The 19,694-nt window shown below is 43.4% G+C and overlaps 1 protein-coding gene across 4 annotated transcripts in view; it reads left to right on the forward strand.

Moving 5' to 3' along the window:
* Nucleotides 1–256: 256 nt before the first annotated feature.
* Nucleotides 257–19,694, forward strand: part of WASF3 (WASP family member 3) — a 157,578-nt gene continuing 138,140 nt past the window's right edge. For 3 of the 4 annotated variants that reach the window (XM_030562424.1, XM_030562453.1, XM_030562444.1), the window contains exon 1: nucleotides 257–331. The gene's annotated coding sequence lies outside the window, so the exon portion shown is untranslated. The other variant, XM_030562433.1, reaches the window with a different exon arrangement.

The following is a 19,694-nucleotide window of genomic DNA, read 5'->3' on the forward strand; positions in this document are numbered from 1 at the left end:
AAAGGAGTCCTCCTCCCACTTCCCCCAGGGTCCACTCCCCACGCAGGTCACTCAGGGCTCCCTGATCGAGCCACTTGAGTGACAGGCCGCCTCTCCGCCCACCCTCCGCATCCTCCGGCTTCCCCATTGGCCATTCGCGCACGCCAATCATTGTGTGTGCCCGAGAATTCTGAGTCCCATTGGTGGACCTTGCCCCGCCCCCTGGACTTGTGGGTGAGTGGGCGTGTCTTGGGGCGGGCCGGCAGTGGTGGGGGTCTCGGACACGGGGCAAGCCGAGAGAAGTCGTACGCACGGCGGCTGTCTACGGAGGCGGGTGAGGGGCCGGCGCGAGGTGAGTGCGGGTGGGGGCCCGGCGACCCAGAACGCGCATCCTTCGCAGCGGGTACTGGGGGTTCTCCTGCGCCCCCCCTTCCCCTACGGTGAGCGACCAGCTGCCGCCGAGGTAGACTCCGCAAAGGGCGGCGGTTTGGTCCCGCCCCGCCAGCCCGGAAAGATAATCCCCCTCATCCCCCTGCCAGCCCCCGGCCTCCTGCCGGACCCGCGCCCCTTCCTCCCGGCGCGGGTGGGGCTGTGAGGGGCGCCCCCCCGCCCCACTCAGAGGCCGATGCTGCGGGTGCCCGGCGAGGGCTGTGGGAAGAGCGGAGCTGGATCCCGGGCTCCGGCTGGTGGAAAGGGGGACCCCGGCCGAAGGCTTCGCCTCCGCCCCGCGGGTCCGAAGTGCCTGTGAGCCCGCCCTGCGGACCCCCCGCGAGGAAGGGCGGCGCGGGGTGGGGGGATAATAGTGTAACCCCCCCGCGTCCCTGTCCCGGCCACTCTCGCGCGCGGAACGCCTCCCCAGCTGCTACACGGTAGAGGTAGCCCGCAGCCGTGCCGGGTGCCCCTCGCTGCGGCCAGCGCGCGTGAATCTCTCCCCTGTCCCGCGAGGTAACTGCGGCTCCCATCACACTCGTTATTATGATTCTAAAATAGGTTTTGTTTCCTAAAATGCGCATTTGAGATGTCCCTTAACTGCCCCTCCAGACATCTGAAATGCGACCTGTGGCTTTATCCGAGCAGCTGTTTTTTTTAAATCTTTCTTTTTTGTGTGGGAGGAAGTGGGTTTAGTGGGTTAGAGTACAAAAAAGGCTACTTTGGCTTCTGATTTCCTCTCTGCCACCTCTTTTTATATGTCTTTGGCTTATTTACTTCAGTTCCTTTGAAGTTAGTGGTAATACTTAACAGGAATCTAATTTGTCCCTTAAAGGCACACTGTCTTAAAATCTAGGCAGTTTTTAAAAAAGTTTAAATATTCCTTCTGTCAGCTTTTGTGGCTTTGCAGTTGCATTTCCCTTTTAAAAAATATTTTTCTCTTTGTGCCTTGCTGTGGGAAAGAGCTATTCAAAAATCTGAGAGACAGACAGCCCATGCAGGAGAACTGTGAGTGAACTCAATATACCCAGTGTTGTCAAATGTACAAAATAAACTGAAAAAATAGAGAAATACTTTATAGTAATAGTAAGTGTTACTTGTAACAAAAGTAGTTTAAAAACTTTCACAGAAGTTGTGATTTAAAAAAAAAAGTTGAATGTTTATTTCTAAAAATAGCGGTGTGAACAAATGGTGTGGCTGGCTCCTACTGAGACTTGGGGCTGGTCTACACTACTGTGTAAGTAGATGTAATTTACATCACTTATGGGTGTGAGAGAGAGACCCCACCCCGAGCACTGCAAGTTACATCGACTTTAGCGCTGTCCACACAGTTGCTATATAGATGGGAGACGCTCTCCCACCAAGATGCTTTCCTGCCGACATAGCTTCTGCCTCTACAGAGATGAAGTAATTATGCTGATGGGAGAGCGCTGTCCTGTCAGCATAGCTGGTCTTCATTAGATATGCTGCAGCGGGAGCGCTTTGCATTGAGTGCAGCTGGCTGATGTAGTGCCGTAGTGTAGACTTGCCCTTAGACTAGCTACTTGAGCGCAGACCCCTGGGGTCGGGTGGGCTTGGGAGCCCAAGTACCACTGGAGCCAGAATGTCCATGCTGCTATTTTTAGCATGGTATCTCAAGCCCAATTAGTGCATGTTTGTCTACTGCACTGGGCAACTTGATCCCGCTGTAGTATAGACATAGCCTCTGTGCCTCAGTTTCTCCATTTGTGAAATGTGACTAATACTTAACTACAACAATGTTGGATATAGCTATAAGATTTCTGGGTAGAAGTGTTGTGTAAGTATTTCAGTTCTGCACTGAAAATTATAGTTGATTTTAATAAAATAGCCTTTTGATTACATTTTTCTTGTTTGTATGGTGCATAAGATTCACTCACTCATGCCTGTCACCCCAATTGGGGTATGGGCCGCAAACAACAGATCTCCAGAGTCCTCTATCCTGGGCCATTCGTTCTAACTGGTTCCAGGTATAGCCCATTTTTTTGCTATCACCTTGAAGGTCACATCGCCAGGTGTTTCTTGGACGGCCTCTTTTCTGCTTGCCTTGGGGGGTTCCGCCACAGTGCCTGTCTGGTGATGTTAGCTGGCTGCTTGTGTAGTGTATGTCCTATCCAACCCCACCTTCTACTTCTGATTTCTTCCTCTGCTGGGAGTTGACAGGTCCTCTCCAAAAGGTGGATGTTACTGATGGTATCTGGCCAGCGGATCTGGGAATCTTTCTGAGGCAGCTATTTATGAAGGTCTGGATCTTCCTGATGGTTGTTTTGGTTGTCCTCCAGGTTTCAGCTCCATACAGTAGGACTGATTTCACATTGGAGTTGAACAGTCGAATTTTTATTGCCAAAGACAGCTCTCTAGGGGCTGGTCCAGACTAGGGGGGGGAAATCGATCTTAGATACGCAACTTCAGCTACGTGAATAACGTAGCTGAAGTCGAATATCTAAGATCGGATTACTTACCTGTCCAGACGGCGCGGGATCGATGTTCGCGGCTCTCCGTGTCGATTCCGGAACTCCGTTGGGGTTAATGGAGTTCCAGAATCAATATAAGCGCGCTCGGGGATCGATATATTGCGTCTAGATTAGACGCGATATATCGATCCCCGAGCAATCGATTTTAACCCGCCGATACGACGGGTAGTCTGGATGTACCCTTCAGCTCCAGTTGTTCTTGAGCTGTAAGAAGGCTGCTCTTGCCTTACCAATCCTTAGTTTGATGTCTGCATCTGTACCACCCTGCTGGTCGATGATGGTAGGTGAAGGACTGCATTTCTTCCAGGGGGCTTCCTTCAGTGTGACTGGGTCATTGCTGGTGGAGTTAATCCTAAGGATCTTGGTCTTGTCCTTGTGAATGTTGAGGCCAACCTGTGATGACGTGGCTGCCACTAGGTTGATCTTCTCTTGCATCTGCTGTTTACTGTGCGAAAGGAGTGCAAGGTCATCAGCAAAGTCCAGGTCATCAAGCTAGGTCCACAATGTCCACTGGATTCTGTTCCTACGCTCGTAGGTGGATGTCTTCATAATCCAATCGATGACGAGGAGAAAGAGAAGTGGTGATAACAAGCATCTTTGCCTGACTCCAGTTTGCACCTGGAAGCTGTTAGTAAGCTGCCCTCCATGGATCACTCTACAGTGTATACCGTCATATGAGTTCTTAATCAGGTTGACCACCTTTGCTGGGATGCCGTAGTGCCGAAGGAGCTTCTAAAGGGTCTCCTGATCCACGCTATCAAACGCTTTCTCATAGTCAACAAAATGGATGTACAACAAGGAATTCCACTCTATAGACTGCTCGACTATGATGCGAAGCGTTGCTATCTGGTCTGTGCATGATCTGTTCTGCCGGAAACCTGCCTGTTCATCTCGTAGTTGTGGATCGACGGCATCCTTCATTCTCTCTAAGAGGACTTGGTTAAAGACCTTCCCTGGCACCGACAGGAGTGTGATTCCTCTATAACTGGCACAGTTGCTAAGGTCTCCTTTCTTGGGGATTTTAATGAGATATCCCTCTTTCCAGTCTACTGGAATCACTTCTTCTTCCGATATCTTCTCAAAGAGGGGGTACAGCATTTCCACTGAAGCATCCAGGTCTGCTTTCAGGGCCTCTGCTGGGATGTCATCAGGTCCAGCCACCTTCCTATTCTTCATCATGGTGATAGCTTTTCTGATCTCGTCTCTGGTTGGTTTATCGCAATTAATTGGGAGGTCCTTGTTAGCTGAGTTGAGATCTGGTGGATCTGGTGGTGCTGGTCTGTTCAGGAGTTCCTCAAAGTGCTCCACCCATCTGTTCATCTGCTGTTCTATTCCTGTTATAGACTTTCCCTGCTTGTCTTTAACGGGACGTTCTGGCTTGCTGAACTTTCCAGACAGTCGCTTGGTAGTATCATACAGCTGTTTCATATTACAGCTATATGCTGCCTGCTCCGCTTCTGCTGCCAGTTCATCCACATACTCTCTCTTGTCCTTCCTGATATTCCTCTTCACTGCTCTGTGGGCTTCAGCATACTCTTTTTGAGCTTTGGCCTTTGCTGCTCTAGTCCTGTTGTTGTTGACTGCTGCCTTCTTCTTCTTTCTGTCTTCTGTCTTGATCAGGGTCTCTGCTGTGATCTACTCTTTCTGCTGGTGTTTCTTAATTCCAAGCACTTCCTGGCATACTGACATAAGTGTGTGTCTCACTTTCTGCCATCTGTTTAGTACACTGTCTTCCTCTTCCTCAGACCAATCCTGTAATACTGAAAACTTATTCTTCAGCCTCAGTCCAAAATCTTCCTTGGTCTTATGGTCCTTCAGAAGGCTGACGTTGTACTTCACTCTTCTGTCTGAGGTGTCTATCCAGTTCTTTTTCAGCTTCAACTTCAATCTGGCCATTACTAAGTGATGGTTGGACGCTGTGTCTGCTCCTCTTCTAACTCTAACGTCCTGCAAGGATCTTCTAAACTTCTTGCTAATGCAGACATGATCGATCTGATTTTCTGTCGTGCCTGCTGGTGATACCCAGGGACTCTTGTGGATCCGCTTGTGAGGAAAGATGCTACCTCCTATGATCAGGTTGTTAAGTGCACACAAATCCACAACACTCTCTCCATTCTCACTCATCTCTCCCAGAGCGTGGGTCCCCATGACTTGTTCGTATCCTGTGTTGTCAGGTCCAATTTTGGCATTAAAGTCTCCCATAAGGATGATGATGTCTTTATCTGAGAGAATCTCTAATATTTTCTGGAGTCTGTTTGTAAAAATAGTCTTTGTCCTCCTCTTTGCTGTCATTAGTTGAGCATAGCACTGAACAACATTAATCTTAATCCTCTTCATTTTAGTTCTAAAGGATGCTGTGATGATCCTGGGACCATGTGCCTCCCAACCAATCAGTGCTCTCTGTGCCTGCTTGGACAACATGAAGCCTATTCCCTGTGTGTGGGGTGCATCGCTCTCTTCATGTCCTGAATACAGCAAGAGCTCTCCTGTCAACAGTCGTCTCTGTCCCGCTTGCGTCCATCTTGTCTCGCTAATGCCTAATAGGGTCAGGTTGTTACTCCTCATCTCTGCTGCAACCTGCACCATCTTTCCTGACTTGTACATGGTCCTCTCGTTCCATGTGCCTATGGTAATCCTCCTGGTTGCAAGAAGGGTAATCGACTTAGTGGCTTCCTCACGGCTTTTACCACCCAGCGTCATGCATCTTCGAATTGAAGACCCTTCTTTTTCCAGGGTAAAAGTCTCTGTTGTCTCTATTGTTGGCGTTTCTGTAGCAGGTTGATTTTTACGGGGTGGAGTTGCTTGCCCCACGCCCAGCCCTCCTCCTTTATCCTGACTTGGGATAGGCAGATGGCCCCAAAGGACCTCTCTGGTGGAGTTGTGCATAAGATTGGCTTCAAATATTATTGCATTGATTCCTCTGATTTTATTTTATTTAAACAATTCCGTGATCCTGCAAGCTCTGAAGCACATACATAAGATATTATGGATAAGACTGTTCTCAACAGCCCTGTTTCTCAGGTATAATAAGATTGTCTACTCCAAGGATAGACTTTTCTGTGCAGGACATGTGGCTTTCTTGGAGAGTGATTCCAGAACTGCAGGATGAAATAATCCAGCATCTGAGACCCACCACAAACTTTACCACCTTCTGCTCCAAGTGCAAAGCACTCTTGCTCAACCTTACCTTTATTAATATAAACACATGATACATGTAAGCACGGTGTTCATTTATTAAATACACTTCTACCCCGATATAACACAACTCGATATAACACGAATTCTGATATAACGTGGTAAAGCAGTGCTCTGGGGTGAGGGGGCTGCACACTCTGGTGGATCAAAACAAGTTCAATATAATGTCGTTTCACCTATAATGCCGTAAGATTTTTTTGGCTCCCGAGGGCAGCGTTCTATCGAGGTAGAGGTGTAATACAGAATACTCACACAATCTTCCATTATGGGGAGAAAGAAGGAAGAACTGCATGTGACAGATGCTAGTCATGTTACTTATACACTTCTGGATGACACTCATGCTATGTTTAGGAGGGCAGTGTAAGTACCTCAGTAGAATAGACTCTTTTGAGGAAATTTTCAAAGAAGCTAATGGTAGTTAGGCACCTAATTGCCATTGAAAGTCAGTGAGAGTTAGGTGCCTAACTGTTGCCTTTGTCTTTTAAAATCTTCTCTTTGAAGTTCAGGGCTTCTGCTCTGAGAGCCTGATCTTGCTCTAATTTAAGTTAATGAGTGTAGGATAATGTGTGCCCTGATTCCCTGAGCTACTGGTAGGGATTTAAATATGTTGTGTAGTGCATGGACTCAGATCTCTGTGTTGGTTCTAAATCCTCCCATAGTATGCTTTCCCAAATCTCCCTTTCTTGCTTGTGGGAAAGCGTGAGCAAGAAGTGTTTTTGCAGTTCTGCTGGCTAGTACTCTGCTCTTGCAGTAGTGTCTCTGCTTGGTGTCTACGTACCACTGTATTGTATGCTGAAACAGGTTGCATAGTATTTCAGGTTTTTTGTTTGTTTTATTTGTTTTTGTTTTTTTTAACAGGTTACATTAATTCATATTTTACAATATAGTGCCCATCAAGTTTTTGAAAATGGTAGCACCACTGGTATGAACAGAGTGAACATAGTTCAATATCCTTTGCAGCCAATTCACAGCTATTGTAAGTGGTGTGTTACGCCACTTATGCCAATAATATATTATATTTTGGGTGTTCAGCATGCTTTGCTACAATGATGTTGAGCTCTGTTGGTCCTCTCAGTGCCAGCAGGACACCCTTCATGAGAAGCAGGAAATCTGGGGCTCATTGTTGTAATTGATATTTCTGACATCTAGTAGTAATCTTAAGGGTAGGGATCTGGATACATTCTCATTGTTCAGAGAGATCAGTATATGAATGTGCATTTTCCAGACAATTTCTCCTGTTTATCTTTATATGTATTGTGATGGTGCTTGGAGGGCCCCATTGTGTGAGGCACTGGACAAACACAGAGGAAGAGACAGTCCCTGCCCCCAAAGAATTTACAATCTAAATAAGTTAGGGGAACAAAAAGTGGTAGAAGTGGAGTATTGTTACCCCCATTTTACAGACAGGGAACTGAGGCATAGAGAGTACACCCGTAATCACACAGGAAGCCTGTGACAGTGCTAGGAATTGAACCCAGATATCATAGAAGATTAGGGTTGGAAGAGACTTCAGGAGGTCATCTAATCCAATTCCCTGCTCAAAGTAGGACCCTGAGTTTTAGGCTTATCTACACAGAGTGGCAATGGGAGTGCATTTGAGAAATCACACGATGTGGCACTTTAACTGGTCTAGTAGACCCTGCTGATGCACACTAAAAGTTCCCTACTGCCTCTTAATGTAGTATGTCAGAGCATGCTGGGAAACATTTAGGGTGCATCCACAGGGTCTCGGACCAGTTAATGTACAATATGTTAGTGTGCTTTAGAAATCGCACCCTTGTAGTGTGTATTATCCTACTGTGGACAAACCCTTAATTCAGTGTTGTAGCCATCCTTCCACTTATCCCTGAAAATTATCCCAGAAAACTGAGTGGATGCGTGGAAGCATTAATGAAAATATTGTCTGAAACTGCTTCACATCCATTTGCTCAACTATTTTTTTAATTTGTGCATAGATTTTTTTTTCCTTCACATCTTCATGAGAAACTGCGAAATTTATAATTTGGAAACCAACCCATAGTGTGATTATTGTCACTGGTAGCACAGTAGCTTATTTTTAACAGAAAAATTGATATTTGATTTCTCAGAGCACAAGAAACCTTTTTTTTTTGTTGTTGCTAATGTCAACTGTCTAGACAGTAAGTTAAGGTTCAAAATGAAAGTCTATGGAATGGTTCTTTTGTTTGCTGTTATAACAGTTGTGATATGTGACATTCTTGCAGAGGAAATGGGATTATTCTGCAAATGAGATTTCTTCAGACTATTGATTCAAGTTATATTAAAGTGCTAACTATTAAATAGATAAGTGTTAACTGAATGTGTTCTCCTTTGAAATCCTACCAAACAATAAATCCCAAAGCTTGTCAGTAAACTTTTAAACCGACACACCATACTTAATTTTACCCATTTTGCAAATCAGACTGGCTTTAATATAAACTTAATGTTACTTAAATTTAGGATTTTGTATGTAGTCGTACCTGGTAAAGGTGTAGATTAGGTATTGGCAACTTGTGACACGTGGCCTGCCAAGATAAGCACCCTAGCTGGCCGTGCCGTGCCGGTTTGTTTACCTACCGCGTCTGCAGGTTCGGCTGATCGTGGCTCCCGCTGGCTGCGGTTCGCTGCTCCACGCCAATGGGGGTGGCCGGAAGCAGTGGCCAGCACATCCCTTGGCCTGTGCTGCTTTCTGCAGCCCCCATTGGTCTGGAGCAGTGAACTGCAGCCAGTGGGAAACACAATCAGCTGAACCTGCGGATGCGGCAGGTAAACAAATTGGCCCACCTTGACAGGCTGCATGCCAAAGGTTTCCGATCTCTGGTCTAGATTCAGCTTTTTCAAAAATCCTTAATTTCTACTTCATGGAAGTTTTTAGCTTTCTCAATACTTTGGGGACTTGTCTTACTGATATATATCAGCTCCCACTCATTGTAATAGATGTGTGTGGTATCAGAATAAGGGTCTTGGAATAATTTGAATGTTTATATAGGGTTAAGAATAACTGTGTTAAGTCCAGCAGCACTTCTAGGCCACACATATTGAAAACACTTTTCTTTCTGCATATTTATGATGATCTTTATTGGACTTTTTTGACTGGGCGTAACTTGGAAATGTAACAATCTTTGATGTTTTACATTGTATGTTTTAAGATGGCAAGATATTCAGGATTGCTAACTAAGTAACTATTTTAGGTCAAATTCATTTAAGTTTTAGCACAATGACACACATGAACTATTAAGCCTAAAACACAAGATATGTAATTTACATATTGCCAAAGTAATTGTTTTAAAAAATTCGTGTTTTTTTTGTGAATACTGATAGTATGTAGGGGAACAACTTTCTTTACAAGCCTGTGGAGTTTTTTGTGTTTGCTAGGATCTTAGTTCTACATTGAACTATCTGAAAGAACTTCAACAGAATGCTGATGTTTCAGAATGGGCTTTGTATGAAATTGGCAAAGCATTAGTTTCACGTTTTGTCTTGGAGTTGGGCAGCATACAAATAGTTTCTCTGTAGTTTGTAGATTAATACTGATTCTGTAGATATTTGGAGACTTTTAATTTGTTAAATATGGTGTGACGTGAAACAAATGCTGGTAATTGGAAGAGAGCGTTATGTACAGATGCAGAAAGTATCATTAACATCTGTTCCGAGTTCATACTCTGCAGACATCACTGTTGATTAAAAAAGTAATCCATGCTGTGCTAACCTCATAACTTCTATTAATAATCATGAACAGAGTTTTAGTATGACTTATGTGCATTTCTCCACAGTGCAAGTATGCAACGAAATTCCTAAAGGTTGCCCAAAGCATGACATTTGCATTTAATATAGTCATTTTCTCTATGTATCCATATAAAATTAACTTCCATCTAACCGGATAGTAGCTGAAAGTTTTCCTTCATGACATTACCTTCTTCAGATTGTCGCTGTAGGCGTATTGTGTCTTAACACGAACTGTAGAATCATTTATTGTAGAAAAACTGTTGGTGGGCATTCATGCATAATATCCCTTGGGTTGAGTTTACTTTGTGTTTTTTTCGTAACATCCCACAATTGTAGTAGGTCACTGTCATCTACACCTGTTCATAACAGTAAAAATGCTAGTAACTGGTCTACACCATTGCAACCCTGATGGAGCTATAGCAACCATAGGAGATTAGGGAAAAACTCAGTGTAGATAAGGTACCTGTTCCAGTCTTCTGGAATGGGGAGGGTATGAAAAACCTGATCCCTCAGTTACTGTCTGTTTGCCAACTTTGGAGGTTAAGGTCTACAGTTCTTTCCTATGTTAACCTTAATAACTGTTAGTGTTCTTCCCTTCCCCCCCCTTAATATTGGAGGCCTGGGAGGGGCAAGAAGGGAGTTGCATAGGGCCCCAGAATAGCGAGGGATGGCCCTGGGTCTCCCCATAGCCCCCGTCTCCTGACCTGGCCCGCTGCAAAGAAGGCAGGCTCTCTCTCTTACCTTGCTGGATGGGGGTAGGGGAGAGCTGCTGCTTTGTTCTAGCCCCACAGCGCCCTGATTGGTGGGCAAAAGGCTGAACTGCAGCAACATTTTGGCAGAAGCTTTTTTCTACGCAAAAACTAAAAATATGCGAGGCTCAATAATTGTATGCACAGTAGTGCAGAATTCCCCCAGGAGCAATATTCTAAGAAAATGTGTGTTCTAAGAAACTGAGAGAAGGTCTCTTGAGTTAGGGCAAGGAACCTGGAGTGATATAGACAAGCTATAAATGCCAGTCTGCACTAGCATAATGACTTGTAACTTGAGAGAAGGAAGTGAAGAGGGTAGGGGGAAACTAAGAAAGATGTCCTGTCCATCCAAATGCCCATTCTTCTATTTCTTCTTAGGCACAACCACCTCAGGTAGATCAAAGCAGTATTCAGATCCTCTAGAAAATTCTGCTGCTTTACTCAAAAGAGGTGAAATATTGTCTCTGTTTCCAAAGGATTAAAGAATGACCACTCTAGATTGAGGACACCTTGAAAAGAGAGCTCTGATCTGGTCTCTGAGTCCCTGCCATGGCCTCCTTCATAAATGATACCATTAGCCTGTGGCTCATTTGTCATTGACACTTTGGTGTAAATACCACAAAGGGTACAGTCCCTTTTAAATAATCCCCTTCAGCCAGAAATTTAAGATGTTTTGCAATGGATAAAACACCTGTTTGGCAATAGGCACTTTAGCGAGGCAAGATATTGAGGAGGAGTTACTTCTCAAATTCTGTTCTCAGAACTCACCATTACAGGAGTTATATCCCAGAGCAATGGGGGGGAGGGGCTGGCTTGGGGGAACCTGGGAACCCAACCCTGCTGCAGTCCTCGGGGGAGTGTGGGTGGGCCTGGGGCAGAGCAGGGGTGGGAAGAGGTGGGGTTGGGGTGGGGGAGGGAAGAGGTGGGGTGGAGCAGGGGTGGGGTCCATGGGGAAGGGGCAGAGCAGGACTGGAGCAGCATTCAGCTGTGCAGGGCTCCTGGTGCCCCACGCAGCTGCGTACTTTGCGTATAGGTAAGGATGGCCTTGGGGAGACTGATAGGGTAGGGTGCTGGGGGGTCAGGAATCTTAAATGTCAAAAAAGATTTCCTGAATCTTTTTTGTTCGTTTAAAAATACCCGTTAGCAAGTATGTATGTAATAAATGACCAAAAATAATTGAAACTGGTGTGTTATTTTGACAAATAAAATAGGCAGAATTTTGCAGAATTCTAACTGTGCAGAATTTTTAATTTTTTGTTTCAGAATTTTTAATTTTTTGCACAGAATTCCCCAGGAGTAGATTGTTAGCAAATGAGTGGTGGCTATCTTTTTGTGACTTGGTGATATTCTCTAGTTGGCGTGGATTCGTCAACTAGCAGGCAAAAATTCAAAAACAGTCTGGATTATACTACTACAGTAACTACATTAGTAATGAAAAAGCAACCAGTGTAGTAAGGCCAACTATTTTGTAATTTGTGTTACAGATCAAGTTGTGTATCTGACTTGAGGGCTGCTTCTTTTTGTTTTGTTTTGTTTTTGTTCCACCTTACTGGTTACTTTTTATAGTGTTGCAAAACTTATTTCTCCTTCAGGTATTATAGGTTCCTACTCTTTCCTGGAATGCATAAATGACACAAAACCCCATGTATCAAATCTGGATTTGTCAAAGTAATTTTTCTTCTCTGTCCAGATCCAGATAGACACTTTTGACATTATTTGGCAGTGACTGAAGTACCCCATTACAACACCACCCGATATAACATGAATTCGGATATAACATGGCGAAGCAGCACTCCGGGGGGGCGGGGCTGCACACTGTAGTGGATCAAATCAAGTTTGATATATCGTGGTTTCACTTATAACACGGTAAGATTTTTTGACTCCGGAGGACAGTGTTATATTGAGCTACAGGTGTATATAGAGAGAGTGCATGCAACACGTGCCCTATGTTTTGTTTGTTTTTAATTTTTTTGTATAAAGAATGAGTGTAAATATTTCAAAAATGTTTACTTTCAGCTTATTGCCTTTAAAGAGAGATTATCAACTGAAAATGTCGTTTAATATTATGAAGGCGCACTCTCATCTCTAGAGTTAAGATTTAGTTGAGTTTTGCACTCAAAGTAGGGGTTCAGTCACTTTGTGTGGAAAAATAGTTTGCTCCCCAAAATTGCAGCAACTTACTCTTTGAATATAGAATGAGTTTTCTCAGAATGTAGAAGTAAACCTGTATAAGTTGCAGCTACTTTTTCAAAAATAAATCCTTTAAGAAATATAGCATCGTGAATCAGACTTTTTTTGGGTTGTTTTCCCCCCATTGAGCCAAGATTAGGTGGTGATTACACACAGATTGGCAGAACTAAATCTGCAGTTGTGATTTATGTACATCAGTGTTTGTGATCTCACAGCTTGTGAAACTGATTTTGAAAGATTGCATATTAGATAGCTGAAAATATTGTTTTTACTCTTTTTTTAAAAAAAGCATACGTCCACACACAAAACATATTAGAAATGATTGGTTGGTTGCCCTAACTATTCTCAACTCTGCCCTATAATGATACCATGAAAGAGGGAAATATATGTAGCTGAGTCATCTGTCAGTTCTTGTTTTACAATTGTATTTTCTTGTTTTTTAAAATGTTTTCTCTCCTCTGCTTGCTTACTGAAAGGATCCACATAAATGGGGATCTCCATGGGAGTGCGCATGGAAAACAGTGGAAGTGATATCGAATGCACAATGTAAAGAAACTGAAAAATAGTTTTTCTCTAATCTTATTAATCTTGTATTCTTCTGTTACTTGTGGCTTCAGTAGGTAAAATATTTCAGACAATTGTAAGTTATAATTTAATGGACTGCTAAACTTAAAGTTGTGTAAAGTAAAATGTTCTTTACAGTATTTAGTTTTTTACTTTTCTACCTTGCAACTGTCTTCTTCGATCTGCTTTTCCTTGTATCTAGAAGTTATGAGTCATTGTTTGACAGCATTGTCATGTGTCTCTTGCCTAGCTCAGCTATGAGCACATGCAGTACTCAAATTGCTCTTGGTACATATACATTTTGAAATCATTTCATGTGGTTGTGCCTCATTTTCAGCTATTTAAACAAACTGCCCCACCCCTAAAGATTTCTGTTGACAAAGAAAGCAAGGACAGGAGACTGGAAGGATTGGATTTTTATTAATGGAATATAGGGCTTCACTTCACTGCATTGTTAGCCTGGGTTTGTATACTCGACTAGCTCGAGTGGAATACCTCTAGTTTGAGTAAGCCCAGCCACATTGCAAAGGGTAACTTGAGCAATCCTGGAGTTACTGAATGAACACTGTCCCAGTACTGACTTGAGTGGAGGCGCTTGCTTCTTGGGACAATATCTCTTGGTTTTGAATCATTGCACTGTTCCAAGCTGCTCCTTCCAGACTTCAGCGGTGAATTTAGGTGAATTTTTTTTTATCCATTCTGAGCACATGGGTGGATGTGGTATTTGCCTGGCAACTTGTTAAAGTACATATCTTTTGCCTGTGTTTGTGGTCTGCATTCTGGTTGGAGCCACTGGAGACAAGTAATGCAGGCTTTTAGAGCTGTGCCATGTCCCTATTCCAATGGTCCCCAAACTTTTCAGGGTCATGCCCCTCTCCCTGGAGCTGGGGCTGGGAGTAGGACTGTGGCTCCAGAAGGGGTTGGGGGGATGTGGACAGGGGTAAGGGGGCTGAGGCTAGTGGCAGGGCCCCAGCTAGGAGTGGGGTGGCACTCCTTTCCCGCCCCTTATAGGGGCTGGCTCAGGCCCTGCTGCACCCCCAAATGTTCCTCTGTGCCCCACATTTTGTGGACCTCTGCCCTATTCAGACTGGTAGTTTTGGACTAAGAACAGCAGTGGACCCAGAATTTCCATGTGAGGAAAGGCACCTTCTTGGAACTGTGCAATGAGCTTTTCCCAGCCATTTGGTGCCAGGACACGCAGGTCAGTTCAGAAGTTTTTGTCATCTGGAAGTTGACTACCTCAGACAGTTACAGGTCAATGACTAATCATTTTGGTATGGCAAGTAAACAGTCCGTACTGTGGCGATAGAGAGGTCTGCAAGACAGAAATAACTGGTTCACCAATGGGTAGTTAAGATTACTAATATCCTTGACATATAGTAGCAGCTTTGAATGCATAGACTTTCTGACCTGCGCTGGAGCCATTGATGGCACTCATGCCCATTATTTGCCCTCCATCCCCTCTTCCCCTCCCCTCCTCTCCTTCCCCTTCCCCCAAGGGTGCCTATGATTGTCAACTGCAAAGGGTACTACTCCATTGTTTTGCAGGCTTTGATGGACTACAGCGGGATATTCAGTATAATTTTGTGGGATTCATGGCAAAGTGCATGCTACCAGAGTATTCTGAAGATCAGACCTTTTTGAATTGGGACAAACAGGAATTTACAATTAAAATGGATGTCAGCGGGGTGTCTGTGCCCACTGTTTTTTGAGAGACCCAGCCTACTCTCTACTGCCTTGGCTCATTAAGCTGTACCTTGACATGAGAGCACCTGGCAGAAAAAGGTTCGGTCAGACCCTGTTCAGTATGATTGTGGCCAACCGAATGCCAGATGGTGCTGCCTACAGAGCTGGTTGAACTGCAGCAGCATCTATAATGCCATTCATGTCAATAGGGATATGTTGTGTTCTGAGCAGGCTTACTTTAGAGAGGATACTTTGGCCCAGTCTGGGGAGATGATTGTGCTTCTTTACAGACTTGCTGCAAGCAGCCAGAATGTGCTCTAACAGGTGTTAGTTGTAGGCTTGGAGGGAGGAATGGGAAAATTAGATTGATATAGCGCAGTAATCTGCTCAGTGTACCTATATAGGAAAACTACCTGTGCATGTATTGTGAAGATGATTGTGCAATAAAGTATCTGTTGTGAAGTTCCTCACCCTTTTTGTTGCTGTCCAAGTACTCTTTCAAAGGGATTGAACAAAGAGAATGTAATCAAAGTGAATAATATTAGCAGTCCAGCTATCTTAACAAAGTGCTATGCACATAAACATGGTAGATGAACAAGGTGTACAGTACAGTGTCACATGTATGGGAAGTGCATATGGTTAGGGTACCTATCATCACTCCACCGTGCCTGCAAGAGGTGGAGTGCATTGGATAAAACTGCTCATGGTCATTTCCATCTAGGGAGTGGTTAACAGCCTTACACAGAAGTAACTGGCTGCAGGTCATGATAGCTTGGAGGGGAGTTCATAACAGCAGGTGATATGTTGTTCTGGTTCTTGTTGATCCTGATGCCCAGCATGAACCTCAGACTGCTGCTGTCTCATGGCACAGTCATGGGCAATGTATTTGGCCACCCTCCCAACTTCTGCAGCATCCTCTCAGCTTCAGCCAGGGATTGCCATTCCTGCTCCAGCATGTCTTTTAGAAGCTTGAACCTTCTTCCAAAGTGCCTGCAGATCTCCACATGTCCTTTTCCTTCTGCTTCTGTTGTTCTGGACTGTAGCACTGACGGTCCAGTGGCCTTCTGGGGGCTGGGTTGCACCTGAGCAATATGTGCCTATAAAGCACACAGATAGTAAATCATTTTTCTGCCTAAGGTTAAAAAAAAGGGAAAAATTTCTTCTCTTTAACTTTTCCGCATCAGGTCAATGCAAAAGTTGCAACTCCTGTCTCAAGGGCTTGTAATTCCTTCCATAACTGAAATTCTCCACTTTGTAGTTGCTGGATTCCAAGGTTACTGTCCATCCTAACAAAGGCAAGTGTTTTACATTTATTAACCCCCCCATCCCCTACCAAAAAATGGCCTAAAGAGCATGCATGAGTAGTGAGGGAGGCCTGGAACACCAGACCAATACTAGTGATGTTCCTAACATTATTTCATGCTGTGGTGGCATTGGAAGATGATTACTTGCTTGAGTTTCTTCAGTGGAAATAAGGGGAGGAGAGAAGTTTCCCTCCTGAGGCCTAGAATAACCATCCACCTGTGTCCTGGACCTGCTCTGTCATCTGACTCCTTGACTGAGGAGCAAAGTAATGACTGGCAGGGAATGATGAGCTACAAGAGAGGATGTGGAAAGTTTACTGTGCCTAGAAACTTGAAAGACCATTTGGAAACCCTCTTCAAAGATTGATAGATTCTAAGCCTAGAAGGGATCATTGTTATCATCCAGTCTGACCTGTATAGCACAGGACATAGGACTTTCCCCAAATAAATATAAAAATAAAAAAACCCCACATGTATGTATGTATGTATGTATGTATGTATGTATATATATATATAGTTTGGTTTTTAGAGCTGCCTTCATGTCCCTTCTAAACCAAGTCGTTTTTTAATCAGCACAGCCTTCTTCCTTCATTGTCGCTTTTTGGGCATCTGGTAAGGTGTTTGTAAATGATTGCCAATTATCATTCACATTTTTCTGATTAAATTCTTTCTTGCAGCTGATTTAGCTTGTATTTGTTTTCAGCTTAGTGAAATTGACCCTAGTAAAGCTCCAAGTCTATATATTACTGGACTTTATTCTTCTTCCACATTATAAATGTGATCGAGTAATGGTCACTTGTACTTAAACTAGCATTAACTTTTATATCTGTAATCAGTTCTTTCTTTGTCTGTTAGGGCAAGGTCTAATATAGAATTCCTCTGTGTTGGTTGCCACAGTTATTGAGTTAGGTAATTGGTATCTGTAATGTTTAGAAATTCCAGGGATGTTTTAACACTGACAGCATGAGACGCCCAGCATATGTCAGTCAAATTGAAGTCCCTCATGATCATGCATTTCTCTCTCTCTCTCTCTCTCTCTCTCTCTCCTTCTCCCCATTTCCCCCCCCCCACATTGTAGACAGGGGTGTGAGGAAGTCATCCTGTTCTGCTCCATCATTCCATTTATGTGGAGTAAAACTTGGGCCAGCATAAACAGGCTGCTAAACTAAATGCAGGAGCATCCATCCAGTAGAGGTATGCCAACTAACATACCTAATTGACAGTTTTGTCAGAGAATCCAATATTGCTCTTGCTTGTTTAGTTGCATCTGAAATACTATTATAAAACCTTTGGGGCAGGGACTTTTTTTTTTTTAAATTATCTAAAATCTCTTGTATGTTGTAATACCCATGAAAAAGGAGATTTTTTAAAAATAAAGTTATTACTTCATTACCATCCTAAAGACTTCACTGGGTGTACTTAGGGTCTATATCTCCTGCACAAGTCTGCCTTCAAGGAGCCCTGTGGTCCTTTCTCAGCAGTCTGACCTTTCTGCTCAGTAAGATGGCCTGTTGCCAAAGCAGGATCTGCAATCTTCAGGAGGTTTTGTGGCAGAGATGGTAATGGGCATGTTTTGGAATTATAATTCTATCCTCTTGTATGGCATAAAGAAATCTTAACCCAAATAGGAATTTTAGTTAATATAAATGTATTACTGCTTATGCAGAAAAGGTTCAAATTAACCAGGTATTTTATCTTTTATTACTAAGTATACCTATTCTTATATAGTGCTTTTTAGCAGTAGTTCTCAAAGTACTTTAGTTAACTGATCTGTCAATTGTATTTGAGCAGTGAATTTGTTGCAAGAAATATTTGTGGATGAATTGGAGTGTTTTGAAATATTAACTTCTTTACTTTGTGGTGATTTTGCTTAAACTTTTAATTTCTGTGCATTTTTTGATGGGCTTATTTCAATTTTCATTGGGATTACTATCCCACCTTGCTGAAAACGGGTGGTGGTGGCAGCTGAAAAGCCCTGATACAGTCCCTTCTCCCCTTGTATCCTACAACTTAAAATGAAGCTGTTAATTTTTTTCTCTATTTTTTGTGGGGGGGAGGTGGGGGTTATCTGTCTCTTCTCTTCACTTGGGTTTTGTGAGTTTTTTTCCTATTTTCGTTCGTCACACCTCAGTCTCTCTTTCTTTCCCTAGTTTTTCTGAACTCTTTTACTTCACTTTTCACCCTACTTCTTTCTCCCCGTCCCCCCCCGTGGTGTGTAAAAAGCCATCATAACAGTCTTCTGTTTTATATGGTTTCCTCTGGACTATCTGACTATGTGTGGGGATTTTTGGTCTGCTGGAAATGCTTACTGGAGAGCAATGCAAGGTATGTCCCCCCCCCCCATTGATCCTAAAAGATGCTCAATGCAAATCTTAAAAATGACGGAAAGGGGTGTAAAACATGGGATACTATGCCAAATGCAACTGCCCCCCTCTTCATTACTCTCTGAGTTTAGTAAGCTGCCTGCTGTCATATTTCACAAAACCATAGAGGTTATTTTTGGCAAGAACCTCAGAAAGAGCGTTCTTCCTTCTTAACAGTTGTTGTTTTGAAAACAAGCATATGTCTGGCATCACCATGTATTTGTAAGAGGGGAAAAAAGTGATCTATTTTCAAAACATCTAGCATTGTGTTTTCTGCAGAATCAAGTGTTAAATGTTTTGGAAGCTTAAGCTTAATGATGTTGTCATGCTGGTTGTCAAGGTTGAAATGACAAGCACATTACTCTTGTAAATGCTCATCTATATGTCAAGAGTTGTCTTACATGGAGTTACTGTGTATGCCTGTCCAGGGAACAATCAGCCTGTAGTAATTTTCAGAGCTAAGTTTAAATATTGAGGCTCCAACTTAAGTCAAGCTTTACTTGTCTATGTGATTATTGGAATTGTGGTATTGCATTGAAAACTTTTTTTTTTAAAGTACACTAAAATTTAGGGCTTGTTTACACTGTCCCACAGTTCAGATATGGTGGTGTGAACAGTAGTGTGCAGCAAAGTGCTGCATTAATTCCCCCCACATGGGTGCTGACGGCATAAACTAAAATATTCTAACTTCGTTACATAACCCTGTTTGAAGAGGTTCACCCAGTGGAGTTACTGTTCGGCACTTTGGTGCCCACCACTATTCTTGCACCCTCTAGTCTGAACTGTGGGGTAGTGTGAACATAGCCTTGGGATCTAATCCCCCCCGCCCCCGAAGATTTTGAGTATCCACAAATCCTGTTACTTTAATTGGAGCTGTGGTTGCTTAACACCTCTGAAATTTAGACCTGTACTGAATGTTATTGATAATATTTAGAAATAATACAATAATTGAACCAATATTGAGATAGCGAGTGCATGCCTGAAGGATAATGACACTATTAGCAATGAACAGCTTGGGTG

Source organism: Gopherus evgoodei, chromosome 1 (genome assembly GCF_007399415.2).
Source record: "Gopherus evgoodei ecotype Sinaloan lineage chromosome 1, rGopEvg1_v1.p, whole genome shotgun sequence".
Taxonomy (NCBI): domain Eukaryota; kingdom Metazoa; phylum Chordata; order Testudines; family Testudinidae; genus Gopherus; species Gopherus evgoodei.